The 27,422-nt window shown below is 37.4% G+C and overlaps 1 protein-coding gene across 8 annotated transcripts in view; it reads right to left on the bottom strand.

Moving 5' to 3' along the window:
* The window catches only part of PALS1 (protein associated with LIN7 1, MAGUK p55 family member), a 75,255-nt gene extending 47,955 nt beyond the window's left edge, over positions 1-27,300 (bottom strand). The window contains exons 1-2 of one of the 8 annotated variants that reach the window (XM_072838982.1): positions 27,101-27,300; positions 5,985-6,070 (exon numbers count right to left, since the gene is read on the bottom strand). The gene's annotated coding sequence lies outside the window, so the exon portion shown is untranslated. Of the gene's footprint in view, positions 1-5,984; positions 6,071-14,083; positions 14,152-26,539; positions 26,703-27,100 lie in introns of those variants that run through there. The other 7 variants (XM_072838988.1, XM_072838985.1, XM_072838989.1 and 4 more) reach the window with 7 other exon arrangements.
* Between the last annotated feature and the right edge of the window lie 122 nt (positions 27,301-27,422).

Here is a 27,422-nt window from a genome sequence, read left to right as displayed (position 1 = left end):
AGTACTTTTGTTTTATTTTACAAATAATGCTGAGGAAATCAAGTTATTAAAAAAAAATCCCCTCCCAAGAATTTGAAGCATACTGTTTAATCCTATAGCTGAGAAAAACCATGTATTGGAAAGTTTAGCAAAGAGGGAAAGTAAGAAAATTTTAGGTACCACTCTAGTAGAGAATAGGTTGCTTAAGGTATAAAGATGTTTTGATAATCTTTGTATAGTTGTGTCAACACAGTACTTTACACTCAATACATGAAATTGAAATAGCTTCCTAGTTAACTGCTAAAGAAACTGGCATATAGCAAGCCATGTTGGTGGCTCACCTGAGATTAAGGTAGTATTGTGGGGGACAATTAACTTTTAGGAGTTTATGAGATGCAGGAGATACCTAATGAAAAAGAAATTTTAATTAGCAGCTAAGGCATCTATAGGATAAAACCACATTAAGTGAGAAAAAGACTGTGGGTTATTAGTCTTTATAACCAGTCACCTTAAAAAAAGAATTAAGGGTGCCTAGGTGGCTCAAATGGTTCAGTGTCTGCCTTAGGCTAAGGTCATGACCTTGGGATCCTGGGATATTGAGTCCAGCATCTTCAGACTCCCTGCTGAGTAGGGAGTTGACATCTCCTTCTGGTCCTCCCTGCTGCTCGTGCTCTTTCAAACAAATAAAATCTTTGAAAAAATTTTTTAAAAAGAATTAAGATTAATTCCTAATGAAGATTCATTCAGAAAATAGTAGTATCTGTTACCACTCAAAAAAATCTTTATTAAAGTTACACTCCACAGCAAATAATATATTGGACTTAGAGACCAGAAACTGAATTTTAATTCTGGTTCTGCGACTTCTTCTGGTTTTATGATTTAAGACTAGTCAGGTTCTCTCTCTGAATGTCAGATTCCTTTGGAAAATTTATTCATAGGCTTGTTCTGAGTTTTTTGTTGTTGTTGTTGTTCTGAGTTTTAACCGAGATGCTGTATGCAAGTTTTAAAACTAAAAAATACATGTATGTATATTAGTTGTTAGTATTAATTTGATTCTATTTTAAAAACTCAGTATTAACCTGATTCTCCTATTTTAAAAATCCTTCAAAATATTTTTATGTCATTTTTATTTTTTTATTTTTTTTAAATTTTTTATTTATTTATGATAGTCACAGAGAGAGAGAGAGAGAGAGAGAGAGAGAGGCAGAGACATAGGCAGAGGGAGAAGCAGGCTCCATGCACTGGGAGCCCGATGTGGGATTCGATCCTGGATCTCCAGGATCGCGCCCTGGGCCAAAGGCAGGTGCCAAACCGCTGTGCCACCCAGGGATCCCTATGTCATTTTTAAAAAAGATTTATTTATTTTATTTATTTTTTTTTTAATTTTTAAAATTTATTTATGATAGTCACACAGAGAGAGAGAGAGAGAGAGAGAGAGAGAGGCAGAGGGAGAAGCAGGCTCCATGCAGGGAGCCTGACGTGGGACTCGATCCTGGGTCTCCAGGATCGCGCCCTGGGCCAAAGGCAGGCGCCAAACCGCTGCGCCACCCAGGGATCCCAGATTTATTTATTTTAGAGAGAAAGTAGCATCCGTTGAGGGGAGGATCAGAGAGAAAGAAGTGGACTTCAGGCTGAGTGCACAGCCCCACTCAGAGCCAATCCCACGACCACAAGACCATGACCCAAGCCAAAATGAGGAGTGGGGCACCCAACTGACTGAGCCACCTAGGTTCCCCACATCAACATATTTTAGATAAGAAAAATATTTTACTGGATGACAAAGGCTTTTCATCAAGCCATTTCTTAGGTGTAAGTAAGCAGATTGTTTATTTATGTGTAAACCCACACAGTAAATCTAATTAGTCTTCTCTGTTCAAGACTTTAAAAATATTTACAATAATAAACCCACTATCTCCTTGAGTTGAGCATCACTTCAGTAAATTGGCTAGAGCATATGCCAACTCAGCAAAAGCTGAGTTTTCAGATAATATTCCTAAATGCCAACCAATCTTCACTCAAACAAATATCTTGTCACATACTTCTTTAACCCACCTAGATTGAGAGGAAAACCATTAGACCAACAGGCAGGAAGACAGGTGCCAGCTACATAAGCCACTAACATTACATTCTCACAAGAATTTTGGTAGATTTTTCTGTCTTGTATCCAAATTTTAACTTCTCTATTTATAACTATGTGAGCTACATGTAAATAACTTATTTATAATTGGATTGCTTTATTTTTCAGTAAACTGAGAACTATCAGTATTATATTAGGCTGTTAAGTTTTATATATTGATTATACATAATGCAAATTCAGCTTATTTAATGTTCTCACTATAAGTAAGCAGAAATGTATGTGGAAATTACTGTAGTGCTATGCTTAATTTTGATTTGAAAAATCTAGGAGTATATATTCCCAGAAAATTGAAACTCTCACCTTTCTCCAATTACAATATTTACTGGGTATTAAAAATCATATTTAATGAATAGTAATGTACTTTTTACCTTATATGCTAGTCTACAAAATTATGATCTGAAATTAAAACTCCCAGCTTAAAAACTAAGGCTATGTCCATAGTCACTATAATAGATCATGGGAGGGGGAAATTACAGCTCGTGCAAAAGAGACCGAGCCAGCTGATCTGGGTCAGAATTTTTATGCTTGGACTATTATCATGCTTGTCTTTCTGGATCTAGTCTTTTACTCTCAGAAAAATTTCTGCAACCTGATATTAATCCGCTTAAAATTCCATTTTGGTCATTTTCCTTGGAGTGTTCACAGTGTACTGGGAAAGACAGCAAAGAAAATGAATGATTATTCTTCCCCAGCTGGTTTCTTCTCATTAGATTCTAAACTCATGCCCAGTGAGTATTTGTTCAACTAAGAATGTCAGAATTTCATAGAAGATTGCGTAGACTCTGAAACTTAGTATGCAGTAAGGAGTCACAGCAAACACTCAAAACATGAGGATACATTTCTTTGAGCAATATTTCAAAGAACTAAAAATTAGTCAGATAGAAAAGTCTATTCCAGGCAGAGGGATCACATGATCAGTAAGAATGAAGAGTATGAAAATATAGCATTTTCAGAAAACAGAACAGAATGCAATAAGGCTGGACAGGACAATGGGAGCATTTCATACATAAATAATAATGAAACTGAAAAGGCAAATGGGGGGCCAGACTGAGTTAGTTTAAGAACTAAGGACTTAGCCTGAAAGTAGTAATAATTATTGTAGGATTTAAAGCAGAATTGACCTGATCACATTAACTTTAAGAGGACTATCACTCTGGCAGAAGTGTATATGATTGACTTAAGGGTGGAATGAGACCAGTTTGAAGGCAACTGTAAGAAATAGGGTCTTGATCTAAGACAGTGAAGATGAAAAAAAAGTTATACTAAAAAATATATATGTTATAGAAGTACTAGAACTTGGTGTCTGCCTTTCATATAGCAAAAAAAGAAGAGCTGAGAAAGAGGAAGAGGAGAAGGAAGTAGTAGTAGCAGTACTTAGAACTTTAACAATTACTGAGCACTTACGTGTTGGAGAATATTACAAACACTTTACACAGTATTCACTCATTTAATCCTCATTACTACTCTAAAAGTAGTTCCAAATATGCCTGTTTGGTAGATGAGGTATAAGGGCTGAAGTAGACTTTGAAGACAGAATGGTAAAACAAGCAAGAGGCCATATATGAACAAAAGGGAGGAAGATAAAAGGTATGGGAAAAGAACAAATAAGGCTAGTTGAACTAAAGCAGTCAGCTTGTACAAGAGAATAGTGGCTAAAAAGTTTGTTTGGGTCCAACTTACAAAAGGTCTTAAATTAAGTTCTTAATTCTCAAGACAGTAAGAAAGTCATCAAAGATTTAGAAAAGAAGAGTGATCTGTACATAAATATAACTGAGCATTTACTCTTGACTAGGTACTAGGGTTATAGAGACAGGATCCCTGCCCATTAGGCTATCTACCAAAATGTCCTAGGGATCTAGAAATTAATGTGTCCAGAGCTAAACTCATTATTTCCCTTTAATCCCCTCATATTCTCCTTAATCCTCTTCCTCCACTCTCAGTTCTAATTAATGCCATTATACCTCCCCAGTTACCCAAGACAGCATAATGTTTAAGAGAACAAGGCTCCAGAATCAGACTGCCTAGGATCTAATCCTTGCCTACTCTCCTTTTAAAAGTCTCAGTTGAAATACATCCTACTCCAGATTGCCATGACTCCTCAAACTGGTTATGTGCTTGCTCTGGAACTCCCAATCCCTGTCACATCTCTGATCAAACTAGACTACAGCTATTTGTATCTTTGTCTGCCCCATCAGACTAGATGCCTTTATAGATCAGGAACCATACTGACTCATATCTGGATCCATGAAATCACCCAGCACAGGGGCCAAGCAAACAGGGAGGCTTCAGAATAGGAACCACAGCAGTGTGACTCCAGGACCACTAACTTTGAGTTACTGGGTGGATGGCAAATATTAATGTGGAGAATACAGGAGAAGAAGAATTAGAAAAGGACAGAAATTGAAGGGCAATAGTTTTGGACACATTAATTGCAAGGTGACTGCAGGTCATGTGTGTAAATGATCTACCTATTAAGCATCTATCTTATTCATCTATATAGTCCTGATACATATATAGTAAGGGACAAATGCTTAATTAAGTATATGACTAACTAAATCACTTCTATGTTCAAGATCTCTAATGGCTTTCATACTGCCTAGAGAACAGTGTCCCAACTCACAAGGTAAATCCAAACTTTCTAACTGTATCTTTAATACTTTCCTATACAAACTTTCTAAGTTTGCTTCCTCATTTGTGCCTATCCTGTATCTTTTTTCTTCCTAAGTGCCTAATAAGGTTAAGAAATATGAACTGCTTCTCCTTTCATCTTTTGTCTACTACAGCCCCCATTTCCTTCAAGAAATTTTTTCAGATCACCTTGGTTAAATAATGATCTCACCAAACAACACTCCAAGACACATTATAATGATCACAAATTAATTCAGGAGGGCCCTAAAAGATTCAAAAGTTCTTCCAGAATCAGAGAAACATTATGCTACGTCCTATAGGTCTGGCATCAAGATAATTGTAATTCTTAAACACACAAACCATGAATACTCTAGCTCATATATGTAGTCAACACATATCATTAAAATGTAGCAGTCCAAAGGAATTGTACTCTCCCTTTCCAAAACACATACACAAACAAGCAAAAGAAAAAGAGAAAAAGAAAGGGAAAAAAGTCTTTTGTCTGACAATTCAGAAGCTGATAAATAACTAAACTAGAGAATTATCTCCTTATATGTAAATAAAAGGCTGTCTTACGCAAATAATAAAGCTACAGGTTCCTGGCCCTAAGAGTACTCTATTCCTCTCTTCTCAACCTTCTAATTATAAATTGTTTTTAAAATGCCTCAAAAGCCCACATTTCACATCCTCATCAGAGTCCCAGCTTGCACCCCCACCCAAAGATTAAAAAAAAGAAAAAAGAAGTCAAAACTCTTTACATAGTCCAAAAGACAAGAAAACAAATTTTCAGGTTGGCATCCCAAAGCTGTTTCAATGCTAACTTCAAACCAACTGGGGAGAAAGAGCTTGCTTATCTGAATTGGCTATAAGAGAAGGAGGTACAAGAAAGCTAATAAGCTTCAAATAATTAAAAATGATTGAGATTGGGGGACCTGAAATAGTCTGAAGTATATAGGCCCACTAAAACTCTACACCAAGAAATAGAATCGTTTATGTGACAGCTGGGGAATGAAGATGGTCGTCTACACTACAGCCCAGAACTCTAGATTTTTTTTTTTTCAATTCATCCTTTTTCCCCTTCTTCTCCCACAAGCAATGCCTTTTGACTAGCAGCTGGGAAGTCTCATTTTCAGTGATCAGCATTCCTCTGACATTCTAAGAAGTTGGACTATTTGTTTCCATAGAAACAGCTTTGTCAGCTAACAGAAAATTCAGGCCAAGAATAGTGAAAAGAACTTACGTTATGCAAATTGGAAAGAACTTGTCTACTATCCTCTTAGTTTTTCTTCTCTGGTCTTTCACAGAACTCAGGCTAACTTTCTTACTCTGTAAAATAGAGGAGAGACAATCAAGTGTAAAGGTCTGCAGTATTTTTTAGGGGGAAAGAGTGAGACAGAAAGGTTAATTCAATACGATATCTAATTCTGTTTGTAGATGGGCTAGGATTTCTTGGTATGAAGCAGTAAAGCTGTAAATCCTCCCCAATATTTAATGAACATCAATTAAAATCATTGTAAATTACCTGAAATTATTGAGGAGAAAGAGGCAAGCATAACTGGTAAGACCTTTTGCAGATTATTTTTAATGATCCCTTTTGACCTCTAATTTAAGGCTCAAACAAAAATGCAGTTCATATTTTTTCTTTGTTTTAACTACAACTTCTGGACCAATTTTAAATATTTTTACTAGCTTACAATGCTGAGAAAATGAGAAGTTAAGGATCCAAAAAGATCCACAAGAATTTGACAGGAGCTGTAGTTAATTCAGAGAGGGAGATTTTGATGCTACACCAGACCAAGAGGAGAGGATCTTGCTGTCCCAATGATGCTTACATTCTGGCAGAGTAACAGATAATAAAGAGCAAACATGTAAGATACTTCAGATAAAGAACTAGAGAGAAAGTGTAACTAATATAATAAATAGTGATGTTTAGAAATGGATAACATTAGATAAGAAGGCCAGGGAAGGACTATTTTAGGAGGTGATATTTGCACTGAGACCTAAATGACAAAAAAAAAAAATGAGTCAGCTGTGGGATGATCCAGAAATAAAGGGTTCTAGGTTGAGGAAACAAAAAGTACATTTCTATATGGATATTACCAGGATCTCAATTTTAATATATCTCAAACTGACCTCAACTTCTTCCCTACTTTTGTTAATAATACCACCATCTCCAAGATTTGATCTTTTTCAAACTCTATTATCTAGTCTGTTGCTAAGATCTGTGGATTGTACAGTTTTTAGAATCCACTGAAGGGTGGCAAAATACTCCAAAATACCCCACTAGAAGATCATGTTCACAAAATGAAAAGGCATGCTAAAAAAAGGGAGAAATGTGTCTGCAAAATATTTATATTCACTATAAACACTCCTACATCTCATTAAGTCAAAAATCCCAATTTAAAAAAATTGGGCAAGTGATTTGACCACTTCACCAAAGAAGATACACAAGAGGCAAAAATGAACATTTGGAAAGATACTCAAAATCATTTTTTAAAAAAAGACTTTATTTACTTTGAGAGAGAGGGAGAACACAAAGGGGGGGGGGTTACAGACTCCCCACTGAGCAGGAAACTTGACAAAGGGCTAGATCCCAGGACCCAGGGATCATGACCTGATGCTAAGGCAGATGCTTAACCGACTGAGCTACATACACCATCGCCCCTCAAAATAATTAAGTTTTGAAAAAGACTAATGTATATTTATATACACTGTGTATTCAAAACAATTCATATATTCATATCATATTTTAAAAAAACCTGTGAAATGAATGAATGGCCCATATACCATCTTTACAAAAAAGAAACTTTATGTATATCTAAAATTAAGTAAATACGAGTTAAAACTCAAATATATTTGGGCTAGTCATGCAAAGTATTTAACTCAGAAATTCTTACTGACAACTTAAAAAATTCAGTGAGAAAGTGCTCCATTTGCTTATATCAAATACAAAGTTGAAGGTCTTTGGAGATACTCAGGACCACAAATTCACAGGAGGAACTGGTTAAAAGCCAAACAGTATCAAAGATATCAAATGGTTGGTTACTTGAACTCCCCATTATCACCTTCAACAACTTGGTAATAAAAGATTAAATGAGTCCAAAAGGTTAGTCAAGTTTTTGAAAAGGTATAGGACAAAAGGTAATTTATAACATTTTCAAACTGACCAGAAATGGATTTTTAAACATGTGGGATAAAGTTACTTTTAATATGGCTTTCTAGTATATTGCTACCAATCAAGAATATATATGGCCTAGTTAGAGAACAAGAACAGTCTTGATAAGGAATAGAGCCAGAGTAAAAGATAGAAGATAACGGCAGAGTTGACTCTGAATGCTAAGCTAAATTGTTTGAATTTTCTCCTGTAAGCAAGGAGAAAAGGAAAACTATGGGTTTCTGAGTTAAAAAAACAAAAACAAAAACAAAAAAACAACAGAAAATTGGCTTTTTACAAAGTTAAATCTATACTGTAACCGGAGTTGGCCAAGGGAAATGTAAGTAGAGCAACCAATTGAGATAATGTTTTAATACTTTATGCATGGGAGGATAAAGGAAGTAGCAGAAGGAATGAAAAAGGGATAACTTCAAACAATGGTTATTACAAATGATGACTTGACAGGATTTAGAGACCAGGAGCCAAATATAATTCCAAAATACTGAGCATGACAATTGAACCTGGGAGAAATTATGGGACATTAAAACAGAAGAATTCAGAGAATAAGATTTTTCTCCTTGGGAAGGAGAGGAGGAGGATGTGGAGAATTGGAAAGAGGATAAATTCCATTTTAAAGGGTAACTTTGGCAGGCTGTTAACTGCTAGACAGGGAAACCTAAGAGGACAGGCTAGAAATGAAAATTTGTAAGTAATTTACACATTTATACCTTACATTTGTAAAGCTTTTCAGTTTCCCTAATAAATTCAAGCACATTATCTCATCTGATCTCCAGTTTCCCTGAAAGGTAAGCAGGCTAGATATCTCCATTTTCCAGAAGATATGTAGACATTGCAAGTTAAGTCACAGAGCTACAAATAACAGAACAGGAACTAAAATCCAGATCAGTGAACCCTTATGTGGATCCACAGTGGAATGTTAGTTATACCTCTGTAAGATGATACTACCCTGACTACATACTTCTTTCAAAAATCACATAATTACATCATCCTTTTACTTTTAAAATATGATTAGAGAGAATTCATCTTTCAACTGCTTCATAAAATGACACAATAATTAATTTCACTTATATGTTAACAGACTACAAGTTTACTGTAACACCAAGCTATGATAGCATGCCATCTATTGCTCAGAGTTTCTAAATATTCAGCAAAGGAGAGGTAGTCAAGTGGAGAAATGGCAGAAATGCATATAAACTTCTCCTCATTTGAAGACTAACACTAAGCTACAAATATTTCAGTTTCCTAGTGACATTTTTAAAATGTTATACTCTATTCTATATTGCTCCAATATCAGTATGTGCTGCCAAACTAAGCCACATGTCCTACCTTGACAAACTGTTAACAATAAAATGCTACTTTATACCATGAAAAATGAATACCGTAAAAATTTAGACAGACTAATCCTGTCAGATAAATTAGTTGTCCCTCAGGGTCATATTAAGTATTGCAAATCATAATTGTAATATCCCTAAATATGTTAATAATTAATTACACTAACTCCCATCAACTCTCCCTCCATAATATCTCACATATAACCCTAGCTTCTCATACCACTACCTTAAATCATATTTATATTATCCCTCTCACAGGTTTTTCTATGAACTTCAAGAGTCACCCCAATCTTGGTCTTTCTAGTTGCCACATACTTTGCACAGATGACCCTTGCATAACATGGGAGTTAAGAGTTACTAACTACTCACAGTCTACTGTTGACAGGAGCCTTACTGATAATATAAACAGTTGATTAACACATATTTTGTATATGTATCATATACTCTATCCTTACAATAAAGCTAGAGAAAAGAAAATGTTACTAAGATAATCATAAGAAGAAAATACATTTATAGGACTGTACTGTATTTATCGAAAACAAAAACAAAAACAAAAACAACTGGCACACAAGTGGACCCAGGCAGTTCTAAACTGTGTTGTCCAAGGGTCAACTCTACTGCTGAATAAATTTTCCTGAAGCATGCCTATTATCATGGGTGTCCCTTTTCAAAAGTTTTTGTTGCCTTTCCCTTTTCTTAAGCTACTGTTTACCACAGTTTACTATATACCATTCATTCACTGTGCTAAGTACCTAGTTTGCATTATTATCTCATTTAACCCTCACGACCATCTCTTGGCTGAATTTTCTAACTTAGTAAAGACAGTAACTTGTCCAATGTCAAAAGCTAAATGGTGCAGCTGGGCCTCAAACTGAATTCTTTTTGACTCCAGGTACTTTAACAATTTCTGGAGAACCCATTTCAAATTCTTTAGCCTGTCATTCAAATGGCTCCTCTTGAATTAGTCCTAGAATACTTTGCCCCCACTGTTTCTCCCTTTCTTATCTTCCAAATGGAACTACTTGCTATTTCCAGTACAAGCCCTACAATTTTCCACCTCCACAGCTTTGACATATTGTTTCTTATACTCAGGGAAAAAAAATCCTTCCTGTTCATTTCTTTATCTGTTAAAATTTCCCTCTACCATTAAGTCTTATGAAATCTTCCTTATTCCTGCCCGCTCCCACCCACAACCTACACTTCTAGGATACTTAATCTATGTCCCTGCTGTAGCATTTATTTACACATTTCCTTCTCCTCATTAAGTTATATTTCCCTTTTTTGTTAAATCACTAATGTATCCCCCTACATTCTGATAGAAGAATCAAAATACTCTTTAATGTACATATTCAAATCAGGTAACCTACCAGTTTCTGTTTTTTTAAGTTATATCCTTATATCCTTTCTGGAGTCCACCATTCTCTAGCTCTAAGCTGGATATTTTCTGTGTCCAGATTCACTTGTCCTCTCCATTGGCTCCAGGTGTGAGAAGGCTGACCTCCACAGACTGCATTATTCATGTTTTCTTATCTTCTGGCTTCCAGTAGGGCTTAGCTATAGAGAAATACCCACTGGGAGGGAGGAGAGAAGGTTGGGTTCTTTATCCCCCTAGCTTCCTCCTGTGATTTGGCAGAGGTCATATTCCTCTAAGGCCACAGTTCCCACTAGGTGGCTCCTCTCCTAAGGTAGTAACTCTGGTAAATTCCAGTAACTACTCCCTCCCTTGCCCATTCAAGCCTAGGCTTAGTAATAAGCATCCTGCTGTTGCTCACATTGAGATGCTTCTTAGTTCCCTAACCTCAACCTACATCTCTGTAAACAGTCCCTTCATTAAACTCTCTTCCATTACACAGGTTGATTTTGCCATCTGTTTTCTACATGGGATCTGACAAAAACATACTCCAGTCTAAATTTATTCTCTAAGTCATCTTCATTCATTCATCTTTATCCTAACAAATTCTCCTCACCTCTTTCCTCTTCATCTATTCCCTTCTCCTTGAGAAACCTCCAAAAGTTTCCTAAGAAAGGGTACATGAGGGTAAATTTCTTAAGACCTTGATTTACATGGTACCAGAGCAGATTACACCTTCTTTGAGTTACTTTCATTTTGAATCCTTGTCCCCAACCTTAATTCTTCACAGCTTCTCTTGACTTCTGGGTCTGCCTTTTTGTTGTTCTTTCCATGGAAATATTTATAGTGAGAGTGACCCTTTTCTTCCAATTTGGAGCAGGAAGAAAAACAGGTAGCATAAATATGTAAAAATATTTATCTTGGTATAAGGTTTCTGTGTGTCTGTGTGAGTGATGAATCATGTCCACGTTGGAAACAACAAAAGAAAATAGACATTATGTACTGTTGACTCTATAAACCAGTACCATGTTATGAAGAACAATTCTGCAAAGTCTACTAAAAACTTTAAATAAACCTTTGATCAGTTCTTTCTCTAGAAATGTGTCCTCTAAAGTATGTTTAGAACAATGTAGATATGTTAATCATGTTTTTAACTATAAATTTAATAAAATCTAAACACAGATCAAGTATTTTCAATGAAAACTTATCATTGTAACTGAGATGTGCCATCAGTATAAAATACACACTGGATTTCAAAGACTCTGTGTGGAAAAAAAATACGCAAAATATCTCATTAATTATTTTTAATATATGTGGAAATGGTAATATTTTATACATGTTAAAATAAAATATACTATTAAAATAAATTTCAACTGTTTCTTTTAAAATTTCTTAATGTGGCTGCTAGTGTTGAAGCTCTATGAGCTGACATGGAACAAAATCAAGTGAATAAAGACAGCTTCAGAATGGTGTTTATGTATCATATCACTTTTACAAATGCATATAAAAGATGTTTATAAAGTCATTAACAAAATATCTAGGGACGCCTGGGTGGCTCAGTGGTTGAGCATCTGCCTTCAGCTTAGGGCATGATCCTGGAGTCCTGGGATCCAGTGCCGCATCGGGCTCCCTATTTGGAGCCTGCTTCTCCCTCTGCCTATGTCTCTGCCTCTCTCTCAGTCTCTCATGGATAAATAACAAAAATTTTTTTAATCTAGAAAAATAAGCATAATACCATTTTCACTTAATATCTATGAAAAGCAAAGATAACAGACCTCTCAGGTTTTACTTTTTTATTTGCAGTTATGTACTGAGTATCTTACAAAATGTTGACCAAAATAATAAATGTGTTACTTTTATAATTTGGAGGAAAACCACAGATAATACCTTTTTGAAAGGAAAAAAAAAAACCATAGAAACTTTAAATTACAACTCCCTTCTTAAAGTCTATAAAAATTAGCAGCAGTAACAAAGCCCTTTCAAGAGTTCTGGTTTCAGGCAGCCCGAGTGGCTCAGCGGTTTAGTGCCGCCTTTGGCCCAGGGCGTGATCCTGGAGACCTGGGAGTCTGCTTCTCTCTCTGCCTGTGTCTTTGCCTCTCTCTCTCTCTGTCTCTCATGAATAAATAAATAAAATCTTAAAAAAAAAAGAGTTCTGGTATCTTTTCACAAAAATAAGTAATCAAAATATTATGCCTACAGGCATAAACATTAATTTCATAAACAGTACAAAAATAAAATAATTCCTAAGAAAAGAAAAAAAAGAATTCTTTTTTTTTTTAATTTTTATTTATTTATGATAGTCACAGAGAGAGAGAGAGAGGCAGAGACACAGGCAGAGGGAGAAGCAGGCTCCATGCACCGGGAGCCCGACGTGGGATTCGATCCCGGGTCTCCAGGATCGCGCCGTGGGCCAAAGGCAGGCGCCAAACTGCTGCGCCACCCAGGGATCCCGAAAAAAAAGAATTCTTAAAGCACTTAAACAATCATTAAGAGCATGACTCTTTCATACTCAGGGCTTCCTCTAACACACAATAATGAATATGCTACATCTTTAAAAATGAGAGGCAATCAGTTTACCATAAGAATAAGAGCAATAATTATAAGAATAAAGAGCAAAGGGGACCACCTATACTTTAAAATATAAAAGTCAGGTTCATAATTTTGATAGTATTGATCGTTTCATCATGTTAATAATGCACAGTGACAAACTCTCAAAAATTCCCAACTAACCAAACTCCTATGACTATTGGTTTGCTTTCTTGATACCTATTTCTATACCTATTCCATAGATTTTCTCCATCCCCTTTAATCTTGGGTATCAATCCTTCAGATAATTACTTTCCCTCAAACACATATACCATGGGTTTCAGGTCTGTAAAAACACACTGTAAGAGATTCCAACTTTTGACCTCAAGTGATTTACAGCTTACTAGAGAAAAAATATGCTCTAAAGGTCAGCATTTCAGTAGATGATTACCTCTACCTAGATGGCTTATGAGTATGCAATTCAACAAGTGGCCATAAAAATGAGAGAAGTTTGCCTTGCCATTAAGAAAGTACCTAATAACCATTTCTGATATCAGAACAAGAATATTAAGCAAAATTAATAGTAAATATTCATATCTATTGCTATATACAAATTAGACTAAAGAAGGAACAATGGAGAGTACTTTCAGGGCCAGAATTAGGATTGTAATCATCAGAACAGGAATGAAGAATCTAAGAAAGAAGACTGACAATACAAACATGACTAAGTTTAGAATCCACTGAACTTTCAGTACTGTTGTACTGCTGATGGAGGGCATGAATAATGTTCTGATTTTGACCAGATAGTATTAGAAGGAAAGAAAACATAAGGGGAATATTATGCAACAAGAGAAATAAGAACAAAAGGTCAATTTTAAAGGTTACTGTACTGCAAATCCTATAGAGCTAAAAAGGATTACTAAAGCATACTTTCATTCAATAATACAAGTACTCACTTGGTACAAAATCGTGGATAGTTGCCGACAAGAAAAAGATTGCTAAGGCAGTCTTCATCCTTAAGAAACTTAAAATTAGTATGAAAATCAGATAAGCAAATAAACAAAACCCCTATATAATTGCAATGCTATTCGATAAGTGCTATACTAACAATGCAGAAAATGCTACAAAAATTACGTGCAGTACTAGTAAGAGCATCCTAATATAAATGAGAAAGAATGTAGAAGATACAAAACCCATTCATCACACAAAAGGGGAAAAAAGTAAAATATTAAGACAAACACATTGATATTTGAAAAATTAGACAAATGCTTTATTTAAATGTAAGACTTTAAATTATGGTAATGAAACTCAATTCTGTGAATGCCTATTTTAAAATGTGTAGTAAAAATTACCTAGTGAAAAACACTCTAATGATTGAGTCAATACAAGAAACTGATAAAACCAAGTAACAAAGTAACACTTGATCTCACAATGCATGTAAGCTGTTTATAAATAAGGCAACAAATTATTTCCCCCACTGACTTTCACTGTTATTTCAAAGATGAACTTTATTTCAACACACAATACAATTCTTCATCACTGAATCAGTTTATGACACCTGATTCACACAATTCCTATAAAACTGCTTAATCAGGGGATCCCTGGGTGGCACAGCGGTTTCGCGCCTGCCTTTGGTCCAGGGCGCCATCCTGGAGACCCGGGATCGAATCCCACGTCGGGCTCCCAGTGCATGGAGCCTGCTTCTCCCTCTGCCTGTGTCTCTGTGACTCTCTCTCTCTCTCTCTGTGACTATCATAAATTAAAAAAATAAAAATAAAAAAAACTGCTTAATCAAGTTATTGATAATCACACAATCTACTCAAAATATATTTATTAAAATTTATGAAAATGCAGTTCAGGGATCCCTGGGTGGCTCAGCGGTTTAGCGCTTGCCTTCAGCCCAGGGTGTGATCCTGGAGTCCCGGGATCAAGTCCAGCATGGACTCCCTACATGGAGCCTGCTTCTCCCTCTGCCTATGTCTCTGCCTCTCTCTCTCTCTCTCTCTCTCTCTGTGTCTCTCATGAATGAATAAATAAAATTTTTTTTAATAAAATTTTTTAAAAAGACATTCTTTAAAAATAAATAAAAATAAAATAAAATGCAGTTCACTGCTTATCGCATGTGAATGTCACAAACTAGGTTTGTATTCTACCTTCCCCTTATCTAATATTTACGGAGTGCTTAATACACACCAAGGCACTACGCTTTTTTTTTTTTAAAGTAGGCTCCATACTCAGCATGGAGCCCAATGCAGGGCTTGAACTCAAGACCCTGGGATCAAGAGTCATATGCTTAACAGTCATCCAAGTGCCCCTATGTTAACCCTTCTTCTTTTTTTTTTTTTAATTTTTATTTATTTATGATAGTCACACACACAGAGAGAGAGAGAGGCAGAGACATAGGCAGAGGGAGAAGCAGGCTCCACGCACCGGGAGCCCGATGTGGGATTCGATCCCGGGTCTCCAGGATCGCGCCCTAAGCCAAAGGCAGGCGCCAAACCGCTGTGCCACCCAGGGATCCCTAACCCTTCTTGATATAGCATCTCAGTTAATCCTCAAATTAAGGCTCCGAAGGGGATGAAAATATGCCACCCCCAAATGTGATGCCTTGACATAAGGATTTTTTTAAGCTAAAGGCAATTAAGGAAAAAAAAAAAAAAAAACTCTTCGGCTCTCCCTTTATCTGGCTAAAAAAAAGCAGGGCATAAATTTCCTTTTGTAATGGTACCAGGAAAAGCTTAATCCTGGGAGAGGATTATCAATGGAGAAAGCTCCAAGTTAAATCTGTATATCAAACCTTACTAAAATAAACTTTATCTTCCTTTATTGCCCCCACAGATTTACCTTTCCACATTTTTTTTAGCCCTTAAAGGCCTAAACCTGTTTTCCTTTGTCTTGCTACTTCTCCACAACTTATTGGTTAGCCTCACTGCTTTTTTGGGTCTTCATTCTTTTCTATTAAGGTCTCCATATCCACAGTCAGTAATAAGTCCTTTTTCCTGTTATTCTGCCTTTCATCACAGTGAACCTAGAAGGTTTTTCCTCCCCTACATCCCTCTGAATCAGGCACTAATATAATCCCTATTCTGCAAATAAGGAGTCAGACTTTGATAAGCTAATGTGCCCAGAGTCACACACAAGACAAGAAGGTATTACAGCATAAATCTGACTCTACAGCCTGGGTACTTAATCCATGCAAGGACTGTAACCACACCATTATGCCTGTCAGTAAAGACCCTAGGAAAAGCAAGAACAAGCCACTACAAATTTATCTGTTTGCATGTATATCTTTGTAGAGAAAGTTAATCAAGAATATGTGAAAGTTAGACATCCCCGTTACACACATTTATGGCCAACACAGGATAAATGGAATTGTGTTTTGAATCTCAAATTCTATCACATTATAGGGGGTGACTAGGTTAGAACAGTCTCTGGTATTAAGCTCACAAGCAAAGCTAAAGTTTAAACAAGTAAATGATAAACGTGCAAACTGGGAACAAGCATCTATTCTGTGCCATATTAAGCAGTGAGATACTAAGATAATGACAATAGCTCCTACCCCTTCAGGAGCATGCAATTTACAGGTTCAAGACTCTTCATTTTAATTCAAGTACATCTTAAACACTAAATCATAAATGGCCTTCCCCAAAAAGATTTTCATTTTACCAAAAAGACACTATTAAAATAAATCTCAAAATAGTCTAAAATATAGGCAAAGTAGAAAAATCCAAGGACTTTGAAGTCAAACTGAATTCAAATCCTTGCTATCACTTGCAATAAGACTTTGGATAAAACAGTTAATCTCTTGGAGCCTCTGTTTCCTCATTTGTAACAGGGAGACTAGGGATCCCTGGGTGGCACAGCGGTTTGGCGCCTGCCTTTGGCCCAGGGCGTGATCCTGGAGACCCGGGATCGAGTCCCACGTCGGGCTCCCGGTGCATGGAGCCTGCTTCTCCCTCTGCCTGTGTCTCTGCCTCTCTCTCTCTCTGTGACTATCATGAATGAATAAATAAAATCTTTAAAAAAAAAAAAAAAAACAGGGAGACTACTGATAAAACATTACAATGTAGCAGTTAATATTTAAAATATATACAAAAGATATACATACTGCATAACACATTAAGAGGGGCAAGGGATACTGTTCTAGTAAGAGAGAAAAGCAAAAAGTACCGTGATTTAGCCAAATGATTTACTACTCTTACTATAAAGTGTAAAAAGATAAGTTATAATGTATAAATGGGTAAGGTATACAAGGAACACTGTCCCTTCAAGATGCCTACAAAGAATTATCAAATTTCCTTTCATAAACTCTTAAGTATCTATTGATTACTTTTAAAGTGAATCATTATTTTGAAAACATCTGCAGGTCACTCATATAGCCCTTAGATGAATCACCTGGATTAGAGGTTTAAATCTAATTTCCATGAATCCCGATACTATATACACAACATTTATGTGTTTCAGGAGAAGGGTCCAAAGAACCATCTGATTCGCAAAACATTAGCAGTAGTTATGTGCATGATCAGTATTAATAAAATGTAATTTACATAATTTTCAGAGAGTGTACTCATAGGAGGCAATTATTTTAAATGAATGCAGTCTTTTTTTTTTTTTTTAAAGATTTTATTTATTTATTCATGACAGTCACACAGAGAGAGAGAGAGGAAGAGACACAGGCAGAGGGAGAAGCAGGCTCCATGCAGGGAGCCCGACGTGGGATTCGATCCCGGGTCTCCAGGATCGCGCCCTGGGCCAAAGGCAGGCGCCAAACCGCTGCGCCACCCAGGGATCCCTGTGAATGCAGTCTTAAATGAACTTCTGGAGCATACAAGCAAAATATAGAAAGCCTACTTCTTAGGTCAAATCAAAGTAATGCATTTTAAAAATGATTTTGGTTATTTAAAGAGAGAGTGTATGTATGTGCATGTTGAGAGTAGGGGGAGGTTCAGAGGGGGAGGAAGAGGGACAAGCAGACCTGCTGCTGGGCATGGAGCCCCACTCAGGCTGGATCCTACCACCCCTGAGATCATGACCTGAGCCAAAATCAAGAGTCTGACACTAACCCACTGACCCATCCATGTAGGCGTCCTCAAAGTCATGATTTTAAAGTGATATTATCATTTCCTGTGACAGTGTAAAACCTTCAAAATATGAAATTATATTTCAACACAAATTCTAATTTTTTTAAAAGATTTTATTTATTTATTCATGAGACACACAGAGAGAGAGAGGGAGAGGCAGAGACACAGGCAGAGGGAGAAGCAGGCTCCATACTGGGAGCCCGAAATGGGACTTGATCCCAGGTCTCCCAGCCGAAGGCAGCCCTAAACTGCTGGGCTACCCGGGCTGGCCCAAATTCTAATTTTTTTGATGTGAAGCCAAGCAATTATAACTTATATCAAAAAAAGCTCTAATTTAGGGGCAGCCCCGGTGGCGCAGCGGTTTGGCGCCGCCTGCAGCCCGGGGTTTGATCCTGGGGACCCTGGATCGAGTCCCACATGGGGCTCCCTGCGTGGAGCCTGCTTCTCCGTCTGCCTGTGCCTCTGCCCCTCTCTCTCTCTGTGTCTCTATGAATAAATAAAATCTTAAAAAACAAAACATTAAAAAAGCTCTAATTTAAAATAATTTGGCTATAAATATAAACACAATTATTTCTAATTCTTTTAAAATATATATATGTTTAAAGGTTTTATTTATTTGAGTGAGAGGGAGAGAAACCATGAGCTGGGGAGTGAGCTGAGGGAGAGGGAAAAGCAGACTCTCCACTGAGCAGGGAGCTCCACATGGGGCTCGAATGCAGGACCCTGGGATCATGACCTGAGTGGAAGGCAGACACTTAATTAAATGAGCCACTCAGGTGACCCTCTGTTATTCTAATAATTTCTAATATCTGGAATAACTATTTAGACATACTACAGACTTATAAAACCTGAATTTCCCTAATTATTTCATATCTGTCGATTTGTTACAAAGCACCGTGCAGCAATAAAACTCAGGGAGAAGAAGTACATACTTATTAAGTATCTACTATGTGCCAGAAAATTTTGCTCTGTGCCTTGTATACCTTATTTTAACCTTTTCAATCATTTTCTGAGGTGGCAACATGTTACAGATGAGGAAACTGAGAGCTTGGGAATTACAGCATGTACTAACTTCCCAACTCAGTACATGACTACAATTATTTTCATTTCTTCTGCTTTTTGTCTAAAACAAAAATAGGCAAACTAAGCCCATGGGTCAAATCAGGCACACTCTGTTTTTATAAAGTTTTATTGAAATAATCATTCACTTCTTTGGTTGCCTTTGCACTGTCACAGCAGAGTTGGATAATTGCAATAGAAATTATATGGCCCCCGGGACGCCTGGGGTGGCTTGGTGGTTGAGCGTCTGCATTTAGCTCAGGGCATGATCTCGGAGTTCTGGGATCGAGTCCCACATCGGGCTCCCTGCATGGAGTCTGCTTCTCCCTCTGCCTCTTTCTCTGTGTCTCTCATGAATAAATAAAGAAAATCTTAAAAAAGAAAGGAAAGGGGAGAGGGGAGAGGGGAGAAGGAAAGAAAGGAAAGAAAGGGAAGGAAGGGAAGGAAGGGAAGGAAGGGAAGGAAGAAAGGAAGAAAGGAAGAAAGAAATTATATGGCCCCCAAAGCATAAATATTTAGTATCTGGCCCTTTACAGAAAGTTGTTAACCCCTGCCTAAAAGGATCAAAAATGCCAAGAACCTCAGAGGACTCAAAACTTCAATGTTTAGGGTTTTGGGAACAACTATTAACCTAATAAAGGAACTTTAAAATTATATGAGACAAAAAGCCAAACTGCTTGAATTTAATAATGATTCAATCACACAATGAGCACAAATTTACAAAAATGATAAAATTAAGCAGCTTGATTATGAGATTTCTGAAAACTTATTTTCATAATTAAACTGTCTTCTGTAGTTTGAATTGATGGAGGAAAACTTCACAATTCAAAATGTTAAAATATATCTAATGAGCATGCATCTTTTTTTACCACATACCTAAATTTTTCATGAACATCTTCAGTATAGCAAAAGAGAGACTTTTTCTAACAATTTAAATTTCACTTCATACTTTTTGATTTAATACATTTATTAAATTCATTCTACTCTAAGACAAACATATATATAATTTCTCAAGTCTACAGGTGATTTTCTCGGGTGAGAAAGGAGCCTGGGTTTTTGCTATTGTTGTTGTTGTTGTTGTTTTTTTTTAATTACCATTGCTTTTATTCCAAGTAAAAATCCAATTAAATAATTTTATCTTCATTCAAAATATACTTCAGTATTCAAATACTAATGTATTGTTTAAATAAATAACTTTCCTAAATTAACTCAGCATGAGGAATGCTTGACTACAATGATACAAATAACATTTTCTTTCTTCATTTAGTAATTTTAAACAGGAATCCTTCAGTGGTAAACTACAGTCTACAAACTCCAGTATAGATCAAGAAAATTTAAAGTGTGCCCCACATTGGGCTCCCTGCTCCATGGGGCACCTGCTTCTCCCTCTGCCCCTCCTCCTTCTTGTGCTTTCTCTCCCTCACCCTCTCTCAAATAAATAAATAAAATTAAATTTAAAAAAAAGAAAACTTGGGATCCCTGGGTGGCACAGCGGTTTCGCGCCTGCCTTTGGCCCAGGGCGCGATCCTGGAGACCCGGGATCAAATCCCACATTGGGCTCCCAGTGCATGGAGCCTGCTTCTCCCTCTGCCTGTGTCTCTGCCTCTCTCTCTGTGACTATCATAAAAAAATAAAAAATAAAGGATTTAAAAATAAATAAATAAATAAGAAAACTTAAGTCTTATCAATATGTAAAATTTACATAACTGTTAAGGAACATATTGACCCCTTTGACTTCATAAACATTTTAGTTCATAAAATCTCCTTCATTTTTAAGAATAAATGTTAATGTATATAAATCAAAGAAGAATAATCCAAAATTATTGTTTGAAACTACAGAGCTTTCCTAGAAACATGTAAGGCTAGTTCAATATTTGAAAATTAATCAGCATGAGTCACCATATTAACAGATTAAACATAAGAAATCCATATGATTACCTCAAGAGATGTAGAAAACACATTTCACAAAATTCAACATCTAGTCATGATAAAAATCCTAGGCAACATCTTGAAGAAAACTTCCTTAACCTAATCTAGAAAATCTACAAAATTACCTCCAGCTAACATCGTATTTATAATTTCTAAAAAAGATTTATTAATTTTAGAGAAAGGGAGGAAGTGAGCACAGGGGTGGGAGAGAGGGAGATAGAGAATTTCAAGCAGACTTCCCACTCAGCAGGGAGCCCTGATGCAGGGGCTCACTCTCAGGATGCTGAGATCATGACCCAAGCCAAAATCAAGAGTTGGATGCTTAACTGACTGAGCCACCCAGCTAACATCATTTTTAAAGGTGAAAGACTGAATGTTTTTCCCTTTAAGATTGCAATGAAGGCAAAGATATTCCCTTTCATCACTCCTATTCAAACATTTCACTAGAATGTAAGATGTGCAGTAAGTGCAATAAATGAAGAAAAGGCATATAGATTAGAAAGAAAGTTCTTTATTCACAAAGGACACAACTATCTGCTTAGAAAAACCCTAAGAAATCTATCCTCAAAAAACCCTAGAACTAATGAATGAGTTTGGTAAAAACTGAGGATACAAAGTCAATATAAAAGAAATCAACTGTATTTCTATATACTAGCAATGATCAATTAGAAACCCATGTTGGGTTTTTTTTTTTTTTTTTTTTAAGATTCTATTTATTTATTTGCTAGAGAGCAAGCACGTACGCACAAGCAGGGAGAACAGCAGACAGAGGGGAAGGGAGAAGGAGGCTCCCTGCTCTGCAGAGAACCAGATGTGGGCTTGATCCCAGGACCCTGGGATCATGACCTGAACCGAAGGCAGATGCGTAACCACCTGAGCCACCCAGGTATGCCCCCTGCAACAAATTTGCTTTTGCTTTTGTTTTACAATTTTATTTATGGGGGGGGGGGGGAGGGAAGGAGAGAGAGGGAAAGGGAGAAGCAGGTTCCCCACAAAACAGGGAGCTTGACGCAGGGCTCAATCCCAGGACCCCAGGATCATGGGGCAGGCAGACACTTAACTGACTGAACCACCCAGGTGCCCTAAAACTTACCTTTCTTTTTTTAAAAGACCATTTATAATAGGACCAAAAAACTGAAATACTTAGGTATAGACTTAAATAAAATATTAGCAGGACCCATATGCTGAAAACTAAAAAACATTCATGAAAGGAAGCAAAGATCTGAGTAAACGGGAGAAAAATACTATGCTCATAGATTGGAAAACTCAATTTTGTTAAAACGTCATTATCCTAAAGTCGATCTGTAGATTAAACACAACCCCAATCAAAAGCCCAGCCTATTTTTTTTTTTTTTGTGGATATCAACAAGCTAATCCTAAAATTTATATGGAAAGGTGAAAGAACTAAAATAGCTAAAACTATTTTTTAAAAATAATAAAGTTGGGGAATTCACATTATCTGATTTCAAGACTTATTTTAAAACTACAGTAATCAAGACACTGTTACTGGCAAAGGATAAACATATCAATAAAACACAAGGGTCTAGAAATAGACCCACAAAAATGTAGTCAAATGGTTTTTGAACAGGAGACAAATGCACTTCCATGGAGAAAGGACAGTCTTTTCAACAAATGGTCTGAAACAGACCTGAACAAATAAATGAAACTCAACCTAAAATTCTCTTTATATAAAAACTAACTCAAAATGGAACACAGATTTAAATGTAAAATATAAAACTATAGTACTTATAGAAGAAAACAGAAGAGAAACCTTTGTGACCTTGTTTTAGACAGTGTGCTTATATATAATGTCAAAAGATCCATAAAAAAAAAATGATACTTTGGACTTCATCAAATATAAAACCTTGGGATGCCTGGGTGACTCAGCAGTTGAGCGCCTGCCTTCAGCATAGGGTGTAATCCTGGAGTCCCAGGATCAAATCCCACATCGGGCTTCCTGCATGGAGCCTGTTTCCTCCTCTGCCTATGTCTCTGTCTCTCATGAATAAATAAAATAAAATAAAATAAATAAAATAAAATAAAACCTCTGTACTTCAAAAACCACTGTCAAGAGGATGGAAAAGGCAAGCAACAGACTGGGAGAAAATCTCTGTAAATCACCTGGACTATAAAAAACTCTCAAAACTCAACACTTAGAAAATCCAATATTATTAAAATGGGCAAAAGATTTCACTTAACCAAAGAAGATACACAGATCAGTATATGAAACAATATTCAACATCATTAGTCAAAACAAAATGCAAATTTAAAAAAAGTGAGAAACTGCTACAAACCTATCAGAATGTAAAACTAAATAAACTGACCATACAAAGCTATGAGGACGTAAAGTAACTGGAATGAACATTCTTTATACATTGCTGGTAGGAATACCAGGCAGTTCAGCCAATTTGGAAAAGGTCTGCTATTTTAACAAATTACCACAAACTTAATGTTTTAAAATAACACAAATTTATTATTTTACAGTTCTGTGCTTTAAAAACTCTGACCTAGGTCTCCCTGCTCTAAAATCAGGACATTGGCAGAGCTGTGTTCTTTTCTGGAGGCTCCAAATGTTAATCCATTTCCTAGCCTTTTTGAGCTTCTAGAGACCACCACATTCCTTAGCTTATGGCTCTTCCCATGCTCAAAACAAAGAACTCTTCATCTCTCTGAAGCTGCCTCTGTTGTTAGATCTCTTTTTCTTATTCTACTGCTTCTTTCCCTTTTAAGAGCATTTGTGATACACTGGACCCACCTGGGTAAACTAGCATAATCTCCCTATTTTAAAGTCAACTGATTAGCAACCTTAATTCCACAGCAACTTTAATTTGCCTTTGCTATGTAACCTAATTTATTAACAGGTTCCAGGGATTTGGATAGCTTTGTGGGCCCTTATTCTGCCTACCACAGACCGGTTTTAAAGTAAAGTTAAACATATATTTACTATATAACCCAGAAATGAAGACTTATGTTCACACAAAAACCTGTTCCCAGAGACTTATAACAACTTTTTCAGAGTTAATTTTTCTTTTTAATTTAAAAACTAACTCAAAAGTTCTCCAACTACTGGATAAACTGTGGTGCATCCCACAAACGAATACTATAATCAGCACTCAATCAGAAGGAAATGCTGATACACTCACAACATGGATGCCTACTCAACTGTAATATGTTAAATGAAAAAAAACCAGACTCAAAAGGCTAAATTCCAAATGATTCTGTTTATATAATAGTCTAGAAAAGAGACTATAGGGAAAGGCAGTAGATCATTAATTGCCAAGGGCTACAGGCAAGGGGCAGGTTGATTATAGAGGTGTAACTTAAGGGAATTTTATAAGTGCTGGACCTATACCTGATTTTGGTAGTTACACAACTCCATGCATTTGTCAAAACAACTGTACAACAAAAAGCATTAATTTCATTTCCTGCAAATTAGAAATAAAGTTAAAATCCTTTTTTTTTTTTTTTTAAGATTTTATTTTTTTTTTTTTTGAGAGGGAGCACACAGAGGGAGAGGGAGTAGACTCCCTGCTGAGCAGGGAGCTCAACGTGGGGCTTGATCCCAGAACCCTGGGATCATGACCTGAGCCAAAGGCAGAAACTTTAACCAACTGAGTCACCCAGGCACCCCAGTTAATATCTTTTTAAAACAAAAAAAACGAAACATCATTTACCAGGCAGGCAGAAATTTTAAAACATGACCATGCTAATCTGACAATTCCAAGCATGGGCAAGGATGATTTATATACTGTTAGCAGGGATGTAAAATGTTAAATTTTAGAGGAAAATTTGGCTGCAGTTAGTAAAGCTGAAAATGCACATCAACCTATGGCCCAACAACTCCACTTACAGGTAGGTATACATTCTGGGGAAACCCTCACACCTGTGCTGGAGGAGACATGTACAAAGATATTCACTAAACATTGTTTGAAAAACTGAAAACAACACTTTAGTAGGGGAATAAATTAATAATGGTGGTCAGTGGTTATTAAGAAAAAGAAAGAAATGCATAAGGAAAAGGATCAACCCTGCTAGCTAACATTTTATGATTTTGAGAATAATTTATTGGTTTGTTAATCTAACAACAGTATATAGTGAAAAGAGCGCTGTACTTGGAATCTGGAGACAAGTATTTTAGCATTTAGTTCCAACTCTGCCACTAACAAGCAAACTGTGGACTACTTAACTATATAAACCTCACTTCCCTTTCCTGGAAAAGAAAGAGGTTAAGCTATACAACACTAAGAACTATTTCCAATTCAAGAATTCTATGTTTCAGTAAATATAGAGAAAAAATTATATTCCAAAGAATCTATGTTGAGAAACTATTTTTTCCCAGGCACCCTGAAATCAGAAACTATCAGAGAAATAGAACATCTTCGTATACTGATACATAAAATGGATCAAATTTCTTGGTATTTTTGTGATGAACTTTTTAACCAAGGTCATAAGTCAGAGAAAGAGCATATAAAGAGTTAAGCCCACCATACTGACTCAGGTCACTGTCATGTAAAACTCTCCGTTGTAATATTCTAAAGCAAGTTAATATAATTAATGAGTTCATTTTTACTTGCCAAGTTCAGGTCTGTCCAGCCAAAAGTCATTTAGATACATAGTAAAATTGACTTAGTTCTCTTTAGCTAAGATAAAATAATGAATTCCTTTTCCGATTTTTGCCTGTTTCATCTATGAAGAGCTGACGTTATAATTTAATAGCTTCAGCCTACTACAATAGTTTAAAGAGCCTTTTAAAACTTCATATGCCATGTCCACAGGGAACTAGTAAAAACAAAACAAAACAAAAAAAACCCCCAGTAGTTCATAATCCAAAAAAGCTTACTTAACAATTTCATTACCACCAATACTTAAACTTCAAAGACACCAATAACCACATGTCATTTGTTCCTATTGCAGAATTTAATAGGTTATTAAGTTCTGGTATAATCCAAAGGCATAATTAGGAGACTGTCATTAAAGCATGAAATTGCTTTTTTAAAAATCAGAAATATTAACACCTTTTACCTTGTGGGGAAAATCAAAATTTCTCAGGTCCTGTTCTACGGGATTTCCAAATCCTCACAATCCTAAAGGAGTACGGAGACAAAGCGCACACGCTAAGCTACTTCCAAAGACCTCTTAGCTATCAGATTTTAATTTTAGCGCCAAGTGCCAAGAAAAACCTTCCGACCGAAAACCTAAATTCCGTACACATTACTGTAAGCCAACCAACTGAACAGAAGGTGAGTTATTACTCTTAGCAAGTTACATAATTTGCGTCAAAGAGTGTTTAAAGCGTCTCTCATTAAACGAAGGTCACAATAATTTACAGGCTTCAAAGTTCACCTTGCAAACTTCGGGTGAATTATCGGAGACCATTAACGAGGTGAGACTTTAAAAGTGGACACAAGGAAGCAGGAACTGTTTGTTTCAAGAACGCAATAAGCAGCCGAATACCAGGGGCTGAGTCAGGCAGAGGAAAGCTGACTGCGTTCCGCCTCCTAAAGGAAAGTGGTCGCTCCGCCGGTTTCCCCCGCCCGGCCGCGGTCTCGGGGGCCGCGAACCCCAGGCGGGGGGCGCAGAGGGCAAGGGAACTCCCGGCCGGGCCCCCTGCAGCGCGGGCGGGGAGGGCCGCGGCCCCCGGCAAGGTGGTCCCACGCCGAGGCAGAGCGAGCGGGCAGGGCCGGCGGCGTCCTCCTGAGGGACAAAGGTTGGGCTCACGCCCTCCGCGGCCGGCCGCGGCTCCCGCCGCCTGGGGCAGCCAGCCCTGCAGCCCCGGGTGCCGCCCGGGCCCGGGGGAGCGGCGTGTGGGGGAGGGGACGAGCCCCGCCGCCCCTCCCCCGCCGCGCTCCCCGGGACCTGTTGATTAAGATCTCCACAGAGTGCCGCGGCTGCTCCGCCTCTTACCTCTGCGCCACCGCGGCCGCCGATCCTCCCGCCCCGGCCGCTCCCACACACTGCACAAACGACAGCTCCCCGGCGGCACTTAAAACACCGGATAAAGAATCCAGAAACTCCCGGTTCTCCACCTCACAAGCCTTAGACCCCGCCTCCGCCCCGCCGCCAGTCGCCGCCGTCCCCGCCGCCGCCGCCAGCGACTCCGCGTCGAGACCGCGCGAGACCAGCCCCCGCGGCCGCCGCGGGACCGCGCACGCGCCCCCGGGACGCTGGCGCAGCGGGCGCGCCTATCCCAGTTCCTCCTCGGCGCGCCCCGCCCCGCCCGCCGCTG

Source organism: Canis lupus, chromosome 9 (assembly GCF_048164855.1).
Source record: "Canis lupus baileyi chromosome 9, mCanLup2.hap1, whole genome shotgun sequence".
NCBI lineage: Eukaryota > Metazoa > Chordata > Mammalia > Carnivora > Canidae > Canis > Canis lupus.
The sequence above is the reverse complement of the archived record's forward strand: the minus strand, read 5'-3'. Positions and strand labels throughout refer to the sequence as shown.